Raw genomic sequence first — 12,198 nt, 5'->3', positions numbered from 1 at the left:
CTTGGAACAATGTCTGACTTGGAGCAATGCTATATGTAGATATATTGTTTTTATAATCTTTTATAATCTTTTGATAGAATAAATTCATTTTTACCACCCTCTGTATGAGTAAAATTATTTTGTACATGAATTCTATTCTTCATATGGTCTATAATAAGATGAAATGTTTAAAGGAGTAGAATTTAGATTTTTAACAAATTGCTACTCTTTAGGTATATGACCCTGAGAGTCCTGACCTGGATAATTCCTATTCAACTGATAAGAGTCAACTGTTTCTTTCAAAAGTGTTTCTGTTTTGTATATCAGTTGGAAGACAGAGAAGGGGGCAGGGAAGGTGATGAAGTAAGTTTCTTATCCATCCCAATGTCATTTCATAGCCTGCCCCCACCTGTACCTGGTCTGCTAACCATCAGTCCTCACTCTGCCTCTGACCACCACTGGACTCACTGCTGGTCACTCTCTGGTGTTACACAATTATCGTGTCTTTTGAAAAGATGTCATTTTTCACTATGCAGATCTGAGAATCAGGATTACCTTTCAGAAAGCTCTACTCCCTTTTATTACCTTATCAAAGCAAAAATGTAGACCTATCCCTAAATTTCCTAAGCAAAGTTGTGCTTTCCAAAGTTTCTTTGAAATTTTGGGGATATGAGGACTTTACAAAGGGTTGGGGGACAGGCCAGGGGTAGTTTAAAAACATATGATAATCATTATTGCTGTCATATTCCAAGAACATAGCTCTATGTTGCAGTGATTCTAAAGCAAAATAATCCAAAATCCACTTAAACCTTCAACTGTAATGTAATAGATTTATTTTTTCACTCACAAATTCAAATGTTCAATGTCCACTTTGTGCCTGATATTGTGAGCCAAAGCAAACACATTCCTTCCTGATAGGGCTGAACAGTCTGATAGAGAAGGCAGATAAATGATTACAAAAACAAACTTTTAATTTTGATAGCAGTTAGTAAGACTCGGAGAGAATTAAAGGGTCAGAAAAGGGTTATTAAGGCAATTAATGTGCCACCAAGGCAAAAATTCCAGTAGCATGAGCTATTAGCCACAAGTGCCTCTGTATCAGGCCCCAAGGAGAACAGAGGAACATGTGGGATAAGGCGGTACCAGCGTGGAAAACAGGTATCATAAGCTTATTTAAAAAAAAATAAAAGACAGATCCTCAGTCCTGATTCTTTTGCATGAAGCCCATCAGCCTCCAGTACAAATACAGTACAAATACCTACAGTACAAATACCCCTTCTGCTTTGCTATTCTGCCAGTATATTACAACACACCTGGGTTTGGCTCAGACACACGGTTTAAGTTTTCAGTCTGGGAGCTCAATTCCCAGGATAGGGTTTGATGAGTTTATCTTCTACAGTGTGTCCCTCTTAGTGCCTAATACAACCCCTGTAACTACTCTGAATGGTGGTAGAGGACTGGAGTGAATGAATGGCTAGGGAGACACAAGGAACACAGCATAGACTGCTTTCCTGTTTATAAGGACCCTGTCCCTTCTGAGAATCTTCCTCACAGAGGTGGAATGTGACATTGTCATTGCACTAGGAGCCCTACCCCTAAAAGCACAGTAGTGCTGAGGTGATCACATCAGTGAGAATAAGTCAATCAGATGTCTTTCAAGGGAATTTGCCATTGTAATCCTGTAATTCCAGTGCATCTCAACTGATCATTTAATCTTATGTTAGGTGAATTCTGGAGCTGAGGTTCCCATTTAAGACTTCCCTGTGTACTGAGAAACAGAAAGCTGATCTGTGGAGAAAGAAAAAGAAGAAATCCAAACAAGAAGAATCTTTGGTCTTTGATTTCAAGGCCCAACTACTGGTTTCTTGTGGGGTCTGGTTATGTTCTCTGCCCTTGAGTTTCATAAAATACTACTGTAATTTTACTTAAAAACAAACACTAAAACAAAACACATTTGCTTGTTACTTATTTCTATTAAGACACTTTGAGTGGTTTCTGTGACTTTAAAGTGAAACAACATTTTTTTTTTATAAGTTTTAATTTCTAACCTTGGGAGTTTTCTCAGTGAAATCTGAACCCAGCTTCTTTACACAAGGGCAAAGATAGACCAAAGAAAGAGGCAGAGCACTCCAGGTTGGTAGGTGGCAGTTTCACAAGCAAGGAAACTTACACGTGAGGCTTGTCTTGGGTGGTCACAAGACAAGTAAATCTCCAAAGGTACCTGCCAGAATCTTAAAAGTTTATATGGAGGCCTTCACAGGGTTCAGTCACATATACGTGCAGACGGTCTTCAACAACACCTTGCTCTCCAAGGCTGCATCCTTGAAAATAACTCCTACTGTGAGAGAACATTCCAAAGACAGGGGAAGGAGTGAAGAGCCCCCAATTACCCTGGTCCAGCTTGAGGGTCAACTGGCAGTTTTGTCCTCTCAAACACCTCATCCAACAATAAGACAAGTGGAAGGTGAATGGATTCTAAACAAACCAGTCTGCTGACCTATAAGACTATGCTCTATGGGGAGGGGAAGGAGCAAGATGGCAGAGGAGTAGGAGACCTGGATTTCTTTCGTCTGGTATCAGGAATTTAGCTGAATAGGGATCAAACCATTCTGAACACCTACGAACTCAACAGGAGATCAAAGTAAGAGAGTAGCAACAACTCTCTGAAGATAGAAGCAACCACTTACTGGAAGGTAGGACGTGCAGAGAAGTGAATCCGAGGCGATATTCGGGAGGATAGACGGCGGGGGAGGGGGCCTCCGTCGGCCGCTTCTGGCAAGTGCTAGAGCCGCGGAGCACAAAATCGGAACATTGAGAAGTCGGCTCTGCTGAGGGACGTCGCTCCAGTGGCTAAGCGGGGGGTGGAACCCTCGCGAGACAGTGTGGTCTCAGGACCCTCGGGGTCACAGAAAGACCCGGGGTGCCTGAGTGCGGCAGAGCTCCCAGGTATCGGAGCGGGGAAGCCGGCTGCAGAGACGGAGCAGAGTCGCGGGCTCTCAGCTCGGGGTGGCCACAAACTGATCCGCGGCCCAGTCGGGCCACTGCTCCTCCAGCAGGGACCCAACAAGCGGCAGAGCCGGGGAGACTCCCCTTCGTACCCCCGGGAGGAGCGGCGTGGGAGCACACCGCAGGGATCTGCTGGGTTTGGAGACTCCACACGGGGTCGGGTGCCAGAGATAGAAATGCTCGGTCACAGGCCAGGTGAGCACGGAGTGCGGCCGGAGACCGGGGACATGGGAGTGACTGCTTTTCTCTGGGGTCGCACTGAGGAGCGGGGCCCCGAGTTCTCAGCTTCTCCGGGTGTAGATTGAGAAGCCACCGTTTTACCCTGATCCTCCAAAGCTCTGCCGAGAGCTTGCAGGGAACAAAAGCTCCTGAGAGCAAACCTGACTAGATTACTTAGTCCGGCCAGACAAGAGCGGGGCAATTCCGCCTCCGGCAAAGACATTTGGGAACCACGGCAACAGGCCCCTCCCCCAGAAGATCAGCACAAACAGCCAGCAAGCCAAGACCAAGTTTACCGATCAAGGAGAACGGGAGAACTCCAGCGCTAGGGGAATACTGCACATAGAATTCATGGCTTTTTTTTACCATGATTCATTAGTTTTTCAAAGTTAATTTTTTTAACTGTTTTTTTTTAATTTTCTTTTTCCCTTTTTCAACCAAATCTTATCAATCCCTTTTTTAAAAAAGCATTTTTTATTTTTCATTTTTAGAGTCATATTTTATCCCTACATAGTAGTTACCCTTATTTTTGGCATATATATATAAGTTGTTCTCTCTTTAAAATTTTGAGATACAGTTTCTTCTAACAGATCAAAATATACCCCAAATCATTAGTGTATGGCTTTGTTCTAGTCTCCTGCCTGATCACATTCTCTCCCTTTTCTTTTTCTTCTATTTCTTTTTTTTAAATCTTCTTCTTTCTTTTTTCAAACAACTTCTTATCGTATGAATTCCTTTTATAAATCTTTTATAATTTTCATCTTTACAGTCATCTTCCATCCCTTCATTGTATCAACCCTTATTTTGTACATATATAAGTATTTCTTCCTTTAAAATTTTAGGAGGCACTTTCTTCTAACAGACCAAAATACGCCCAAAATCAGTGTGGCACTGATCTATGCACTAGCCTGATCATATTTGATCATATTCTGTTTTTTTTGTTTTGTTCTGTTTTTATCTTTTTCTTTTGCTTTTTTTTTCTCTTTCCTTTTTCTTTCTTTCCCTTTCTTTTCCCTGGTTTCAGGTCTTTTCTGATATGTATAGAGTATATTTGCTGGGGACGTTGTTAACCTGTTAGCATTTTGTTCTCTCATTCATCTATTCTCCTCTGGACAAAATGACAAGACAAAAAAAATCACCTCAGAAAAAAGAACAAGAGGTAGTACCGTCTGCCAGGGACCTACTCAATACGGACATTAGTATGATGTCAGACCTAGAGTCCAGAATCATGACTTTAAAGATCCTAGGTGGGCTTGAAAAAAGCGTGGAAGTTATTAGAGAAACCCTTTCTGGAGAAATAAAAGAACTAAAATCTAACCAAGTCGAAATCAAAAAGGCTATTAATGAGGTGCAATCAAAAACGGGGGCACTGACTGCTAGGATAAATGAGGCGAAGAGAGAATCAGCGATATAGAAGACCAAATGATGGAAAATAAGGAGGATGAGAAAAGAGAGAGAAACAACTACAGGATCACGAGGGCAGAATTCAAGAGATAAGCAATACGATAAGATGAGACATTAGAATAATTGGGATCCCGAAAGAAGAAGAAAGAGAGAGAGGGGCAGAAGGTATATTGGAGCAAATAATAAGAGAACTTCCCTAATGTGGGGAAGGAAACAGGCATCAAAATCCAGGAGGCACAGAGAACACCTCTCAAAATCAATAAAAATAGGTCAACACCCCAACATCTAATAGTAAAACTTACGAGTCTCAGAGACAAAGAGAAAATCCTGAAAGCAGCTCAGGAGAAGAGATCTGTAACCTACAATGGTAGAAACATTAGATGGGCAACAGATCTATCCACAGAGTCCTGGCAGGCCGGAAAGGACTGGCATGATATCTTGAGAGCACTAAACGAGAAAAATATGCAGCCAAGAATACTATATCCAGCTAGGCTGTCATTGAAAATTGAAGGAGAGAGAAAAAGATTCCAGAACAAACAAAAACTAAAGGAATTTGCAAACACGACACCAGCCCTCCAAGAAATATTGAAAGGGCTCCGCTAAGCAAAGACGAGCCTAAAGGCAGCATAGATCAGAAAGGAACACGGACAATAACAGTAACAGTCACCTTACAGGCAATACAATGGCACTAAATTCCTACCTTTCAATAGTTACCCTGAATGTAAAAGGGCTAAAGGCCCCAATCAAAAGACACAGGCTATCAGATTGGATTAAAAAACAAGACCCATCAATATGCTGTTTGCAAGAGACTCATTTTAGACCCAAAGACACCCCCAGATTGAAAGTGAAGGGGTGGAAAACCATTTACCATGCTAATGGACACCAAAAGTAAGCTGTGGTGGCAATCCTTATATCAGACAAATTAGATTTTAAACCAAAGACTGTAATAAGAGATGAGGAAGGACACTATATCCTACTTAAAGGGTCTATCCAACAAGAAGATCTAACAATTGTAAATATCTATGCCCCTAACATGGGAGCAGCCAGTTCTACAAGGCAATTAATAACAAAAGCAAAGAAACACATTGACAACAATACAATAGTAGTGGGAGACTTTAACACCCCCCTGACTGAAATGGACAGATCATCTAAGCAAAAGATCAACAAGGAAATAAAGACTTTAAATGACACACTGGACAAATGGACTTCACAGACATATTCAGAACATTCCATCCCAAAGCAATGGAATACACATTCTTCTCTAGTGCCCATGATACATTCTCCAGAATTGATCACATCCTAGGTCACAAATCAGGTCTCAACCGGTACCAAAAGATTGGGATTATTCCCTGCATATTTTCAGACCACAATGCTTTGAAACTAGAACTCAATCACAAGAGGAAGTTCAGAAAGAACTCAAATACGTGGAGGCTAAAGAGCATCCTACTAAAGAATGAATGGGTCTACCAAGAAATTAAAGAAGAATTAAAAAAATTCATGGAAACAAGTGAAAATGAAAACACAACTGTTCAAAATCTTTGGGATACAGCAAAGGCAGTCCTGAGAGGAAAGTATATAGCAATACAAGCCTTTCTCAAGAAACAAGAAAGGTCTCAAATACACAAACTAACCCTACACCTAAAGGAGCTAGAGAAAAAACAGCAAATAAAGCCTAAACCCTGCAGGAGAAGAGAAATAATAAAGATCAGAGCAGAAATCAATGAAAGAGAAACCAAAAGAACAGTAGAACAGATCAACGAAACTAGGAGCTGGTTCTTTGAAAGAATTCACAAGTCTGATAAACCCCTGGCCAGACTTATCAAAAAGAAAAGAGAAATGACCCAAATCAACAAAATCATGAATGAAAGAGGAGAGATCACAACCAACACCAAAGAAATACAAACAATTATAAGAACATATGATGAGCAACTCTATGCCAGCAAATTAGATAACCTGGAAGAAACGGGTGCATTCCTAGAGATGTATCAACTACCAAAATTGAACCAGGAAGAAATAGAAAACCTGAACAGACCTATAACCACTCAGGAAATTGAAGCAGTCATCAAAAATCTCCCAACAAACAACAGCCCAGGGCCAGATGGCTTCCCAGGGGAATTCTATCAGACATTTAAAGAAGAATTAATACCTATTCTCCTGAAACTGTTCCAAAAGATAGAAATGGAAGGAAAACTTCCAAACTCATTTTATGGGGCCACCATTACCTTGATCCCAAAACCAGACAAAGACCCCATCAAAAAGGAGAATTACAGACCAATATCCTTGATGAACATGGATGCAAAAATTCTCACCAAAATACTAGCCAATAGAATCCAACAGTACATTAAAAGGATTATTCACCATGACCAAGTTGGATTTATCCCTGGGCTGCAAGGTTGGTTCAACATCCACAAATCAATCAGCATTATACAGTACATTAACAAAAGAAAGAACAAGAATCATATGATCCTCTCAATAGATGCAGAAAAAGCATTTGACAAAGTACAGCATCCTTTCTTGATCAAAACTCTTCAGAGTATAGGGATAGAGGGTACATACCTCAATATCATAAAAGCCATCTATGAAAAACCTACAGCGAATATCGTTCTCAATGGGGAAAAGCTGAGAGCTTTCCCCCTAAGGTCAGGAACACGGCAGGGATGTCCACTCTCACCACTGCTATTCAACATAGTATTAGAAGTCCTAGCCACAGCAATCAGACAACAAAAAGAAATCAAAGGCATCCAAATCAGCAAAGAAGAAGTCAAACTCTCACTCTTTGCAGATGATATGATACTGTATGTGAAAAACCCAAAAGACTCCACCCCAAAACTGCTAGAACTCATAGAGGAATTCAGTAAAGTGGCAGGATATAAAATCAATGCACAGAAATCAGTGGCATTCCTATACACCAACAACAAGACAGAAGAGAGAGGGAGGGATGGGGTGGCCGGGTGATAGACATTGGGGAGGGTATGTGCTATGGTGAGCACTGTGAATTGTGCAAGACTGTTGAATCACAGATCTGTACTTCTGAAACAAATAACGCAACATATTTTAAGAAAAAAAAAAAAGAAAAAGAAGAAGATAGCAGGAGAGGAAGAATGAAGGGGAGTAAGTCAGAGGGGGAGACGAACCAGGAGAGATGATGGACTCTGAAAAACAAACTGAGGGTTCTAGAGGGGAGGGGGCTGGGGGGATGGTTTAGCCTGGTGATGGGTATTAAAGAGGGCACATTCTGCATGGAGCACTGGGTGTTATGCACGAACAATGAATCATGGAACACTACATCAAAATCTAATGATGTAATGTATTGTGATTAACATAACAATAAAAAAATTATAAAAAAATCAACTTGTCTTTTGCATTCTTTAGCATCAAAATATTTACAAGTAAGTCACAATGTTTAATTCTAAAATTAGATATATAGTAACTAATTGTGGCAAAGAACAATTTTTGCAGATAAAATTTGAATTATGATACAAATAAAAAATATCTGTCCCCTCCTGAAAAATAGATTAACAGGCAAAGATGAAGGAGGACATGACAACTGCAGAGCCCAGGAGGCTGGGATGTCACAGATAAACTGTACAGAGTCACGATTTCTTTTGAGGCAAGACATATGCTTTTGTAAGAGACATTCATTGCCTACTTCAGGAGTTAATATATAAAAACTAAGTGGAAGTTTTTGTGTACTGCTATGGCAGAAGGAGGAAAGTTCTTATTGAAAGCGATTCTCACAAGTGGGGAGGAGGAAATGGATGTCAGGCATGGATGTGGAGCTGTTATCATGACTTCTTTCTCCCAGAGGTGACAGCAAGTCCCAATCAGTGTTTTTGGTCACATTCCTCTAGACCCCATGGGACTGAAACCCCTGCAGAGCAAATGCTACAGAATTACAACCTACTAAAAGTTAGCTCATGACAGCCAACATGTGTATTGACAAATATGTGTGTGTGTGTGTGTGTACATATATAGCCATGCATTGGTTTGTAGATACAGAGAAATTTTCCAAAAACATAAAAAACTGTTAATAATGGTAACCTTGAAAGGAGACAATGGAAGATCAAGGTGGGGGAAAGGAAAAGGGAAAAATGTTTTACTTTGTACTCTTCTATAGAGACTGAATGTTTTACTATAAGAACGTATAATTTTGGGAAGCCTGGGTGGCTCAGTCAGTTAGGCGTTTGCCTTTGGCTCAGGTCATGATCCCAGGGTCCTGGGATCAAGTCCCACTCCTTGCTCAGCAGTGAGCCTGCTTCTACCTCTACCTGCTTCTACCCCTGCGTGTGCGCACTCTCAATCTCTGACAAATAAATAAATAAGTAAATAAAATCTTTAAAAAAATGTGTAATTTTTACAGTGTGAAAGTAACACATGATGTTATAAATGTAAAAGTGTACAAGAGAAATTATCCACTATACCTACATATATAACCTCCAACTCTTTACACACTCAATGCACAACCCTTTACACACTCACACATACCTGTAAAACTATAAATCTCCTGTACCTATGTCTTGAATGTTTTGTCATTAGATTTTAGCTTTTCATTAGAGATTTAAAATTGACTTTACTGTGAATGCAGTTAAAGTTGGATCCTATTCTTATAAATCTGTAATTTATAAAGAAAGATACATGGTAATTTTACTTCAAAATACATTTCTTCTGATCAATTTCCAAAAAGCTTGTTTCACATTCTTGTTCCTCAGACTATAAATGATGGGGTTCAACATAGGGCTTACAAAAGTTTAGAAAACAGCAAAAATTTTAGACTATGCCACTGACTTGTCCATGGGAGGTCTAACATACATGCAGAACAGCATCCCATAAAATACAGTCACCACCACCAGATGGGACCCACAGGTGGAAAAAGCTTAGTGCCTGCCTTCAACATCCTCAGGATGGCAATGAGTATGAAGATGTAGGAGATGAAGATTATGAAGAGGGAGCTGGAGAAGTTAAATCCTGCTACCACAAACATGGATGTCTCCTTAATGAAAGTGTCAGAGCAGGAGAGCTGAGGGGAGGGTCAGCACAATATAAGTGACTAATAGGTCAAGCAGTAGGTCCTCATGGTTTCCATCAACCCACTAAGGAACCCATAGACATATGGACCAACATTCAGGAGAATACAGACCCCTCTGGACATATTGCTGCCGTAAACAAAGGGTTACAGATGGCCATGTACCTATCATAAGCCATTACCGCCAGCATGTAATATTCAGTAACCACTACGGCAATGAAAAAATAACACTGGACTAAGCAAGCAACATAGGAAGTAGTTTTCTTCTCTGATAAGGAGTTCACCAACATCTTGGGAGTCACATTAGTGGAAAAGCACAAATCCAAGCAGACAAACTGGCAAGAAAATAGTACATGGAGGTGTGGAGGCATGAATCTATCCTGATCAACACCAACAGCCCAAGGTTCTCCCACGCCCGTGGTGATCAAATAGATCACCAGGAACAGCACAAAGAGGATGGGCTGAAGCTCTGGATGATCTGTGAATCCCAAGAGAACAAATTCAGTCACCAGAGTGGAATTTCCTCTGACCATTTTCTTAGCTGCCAGCATTGTTCTCTTAGATGAATTAAAATAAAGTAAGAAGTGAGTGAGAAGTCCATCATATATTTCTCTCTTTCTCTCATTCTCCATTCTCACACTCTCTGTCATTCTCACACATTACTATTATCAGTGTCTGCAATTGGAGGAGCTAAGACTTTTAAGAAGGTTGGAGCCCTTACTAGCTGGGTGTATAATGTGCAGATGATTCCCAAGATCATGGCTCCTGTGACCCCAGCCTGTTTTGGAATGGGGGGATTATGACCCAAAATTTGTCTAGAAATGGATTGAACCACCAACTGTCACTTACAGTTCACTATAAAATCATAAGCTTCATCACTGAGCCTGGGAATGGTGCCAGACAAAATGGTGACGTGTGTTTGAAAACACTTCTACAGTCAACAGTGTGTGCATATTCAGAAGTTCAAATTTTGAGACTTGTACTCCCTACTGGCTGTATTAGAGAGCTCCGAATTATAGGGGTTTGAAGGAAATTCTCTGGAACCTGTTTCACTGCCTATATCAATAAAACACAGGAAACTGTCATATTCCTATGCAAGTAGACCAAAGATAAAGATCCCAAATTTGAAAATAACAAAGCCCTCTATAAATTACTAATGAAGGGATTTTCATTCAGAAGCGTTTGTATGAATAAAAAAAGGGAGACACAGGTTAGGGGGAGGGGGAAGAGAAGTGGACAAAACTTAAATTATGGTTTTGTTTGTTTATCCATTTTTTAAATTTATCTCAGAAAGCATTTAAGGGGGGGCGCCTGGGTGGCTCAGTCGGTTAAGCCACTGCCTTCAGCTCAGGTCATGATCCTGGAGTCCCGGGATCGAGTCCCGCATCGGGCTCCCTGCTCGGCAGGGAGTCTGCTTCTCCCTCTGACCCTCCCCTCTCTCATGTTCTCTCTCTCTATCTCATTCTCTCTCTCAAATAAATAAATAAATCTTTAAAAAAAAAAAAAGAAAGAAAGCATTTAAGGGGTTTACAGCATATTTGGCTGTAAGTTTGTGCTACTGATAGAACACAAATTTGACTCTAAACTTTCTAGCAGCATTATGTAAATAGTTCAACCTTCTTCAGCATTACAATGCCCAGAAATTATAAAACAAAAACAATTAAGAGAGAGAGAATTATTCTTAGCACAGAGTTCAGGTGATACTAATTATAATAAAAGGATTATACTTTTAGATAAAATTATCAGTTCATTATAATATGAATTATAGTAAAAGAATTAAATGAGAAGTTATTTTTCCAGGAGTCTGGAGAATATATTTTGATCATGGAATCTCAGTGTTGTCCTGTGTTATTTTATAAGTGATAGACTAAATAAGATAAGGGATCAGAACTCAAATGATTCTTGGAGCCATCTGGATAATAAGAATGAGTGAAGTGGGCTGGGTGTAAGGGTGAGCAGAAGTGAACCAAAGAGCCAGCAACCACTCAGGCCAGTGGAATTTTTACTATACGGTAATATGGGCCCCATGTTCCAAGATCTTAAGAGTTCCCAATATAAACAGGTATCAGAATTCATATTTAATGTGAAACTTACCATACACAATGTTGGCAAATAATTCTATTTGTAAATCTATCTTTACCAGAGCATCACAAAAGAAGTCTGGAAGCCTGATCCACTGAGATGCAAATAATAATATCATTCAATGCCATTGTCACCAACTGTATTTCTAATATCTAAGCTATTCCTGGAGATTGAAGCAAGTACCCTCAAAAGTTAGCTACTTTGACTCAGTGATGTTTCTGGGGTGTTGTATGATTTAGTCATTATAATAAGATAACATTTGTGCACAGACAGCATTGAACATTAACATGTGTGCAAGCCACTTTGCTAGGGAAATAAGGTAGCTGGTAACAATGCTTGTCTTGACAGTGATAGCTTGGTATCCTCATGGGAAAGGAGGCATATGAAGAGAAAATTAAGGTTATAATAGGTAAGTTCAATAATCAAGATTTGAAAAAAATAACTGTGTTCGGAAATCAGAATAGCATCAAAGAATGGTAACCTAT

At 40.0% G+C, this 12,198-nt stretch overlaps 1 pseudogene; it reads right to left on the bottom strand.

Moving 5' to 3' along the window:
- Positions 1 to 9,257: 9,257 nt before the first annotated feature.
- LOC114215216 (olfactory receptor 5M5-like) lies at positions 9,258 to 10,182 on the bottom strand (annotated as a pseudogene).
- Positions 10,183 to 12,198: the final 2,016 nt, after the last annotated feature.

Source organism: Eumetopias jubatus, unplaced genomic scaffold (assembly GCF_037043125.1).
Source record: "Eumetopias jubatus isolate StellerSeaLion01/CBP00866 unplaced genomic scaffold, mEumJub1_p1.0 scaffold_13, whole genome shotgun sequence".
In the NCBI taxonomy this organism is placed as follows: domain Eukaryota; kingdom Metazoa; phylum Chordata; class Mammalia; order Carnivora; family Otariidae; genus Eumetopias; species Eumetopias jubatus.
The sequence above is the reverse complement of the archived record's forward strand: the minus strand, read 5'-3'. Positions and strand labels throughout refer to the sequence as shown.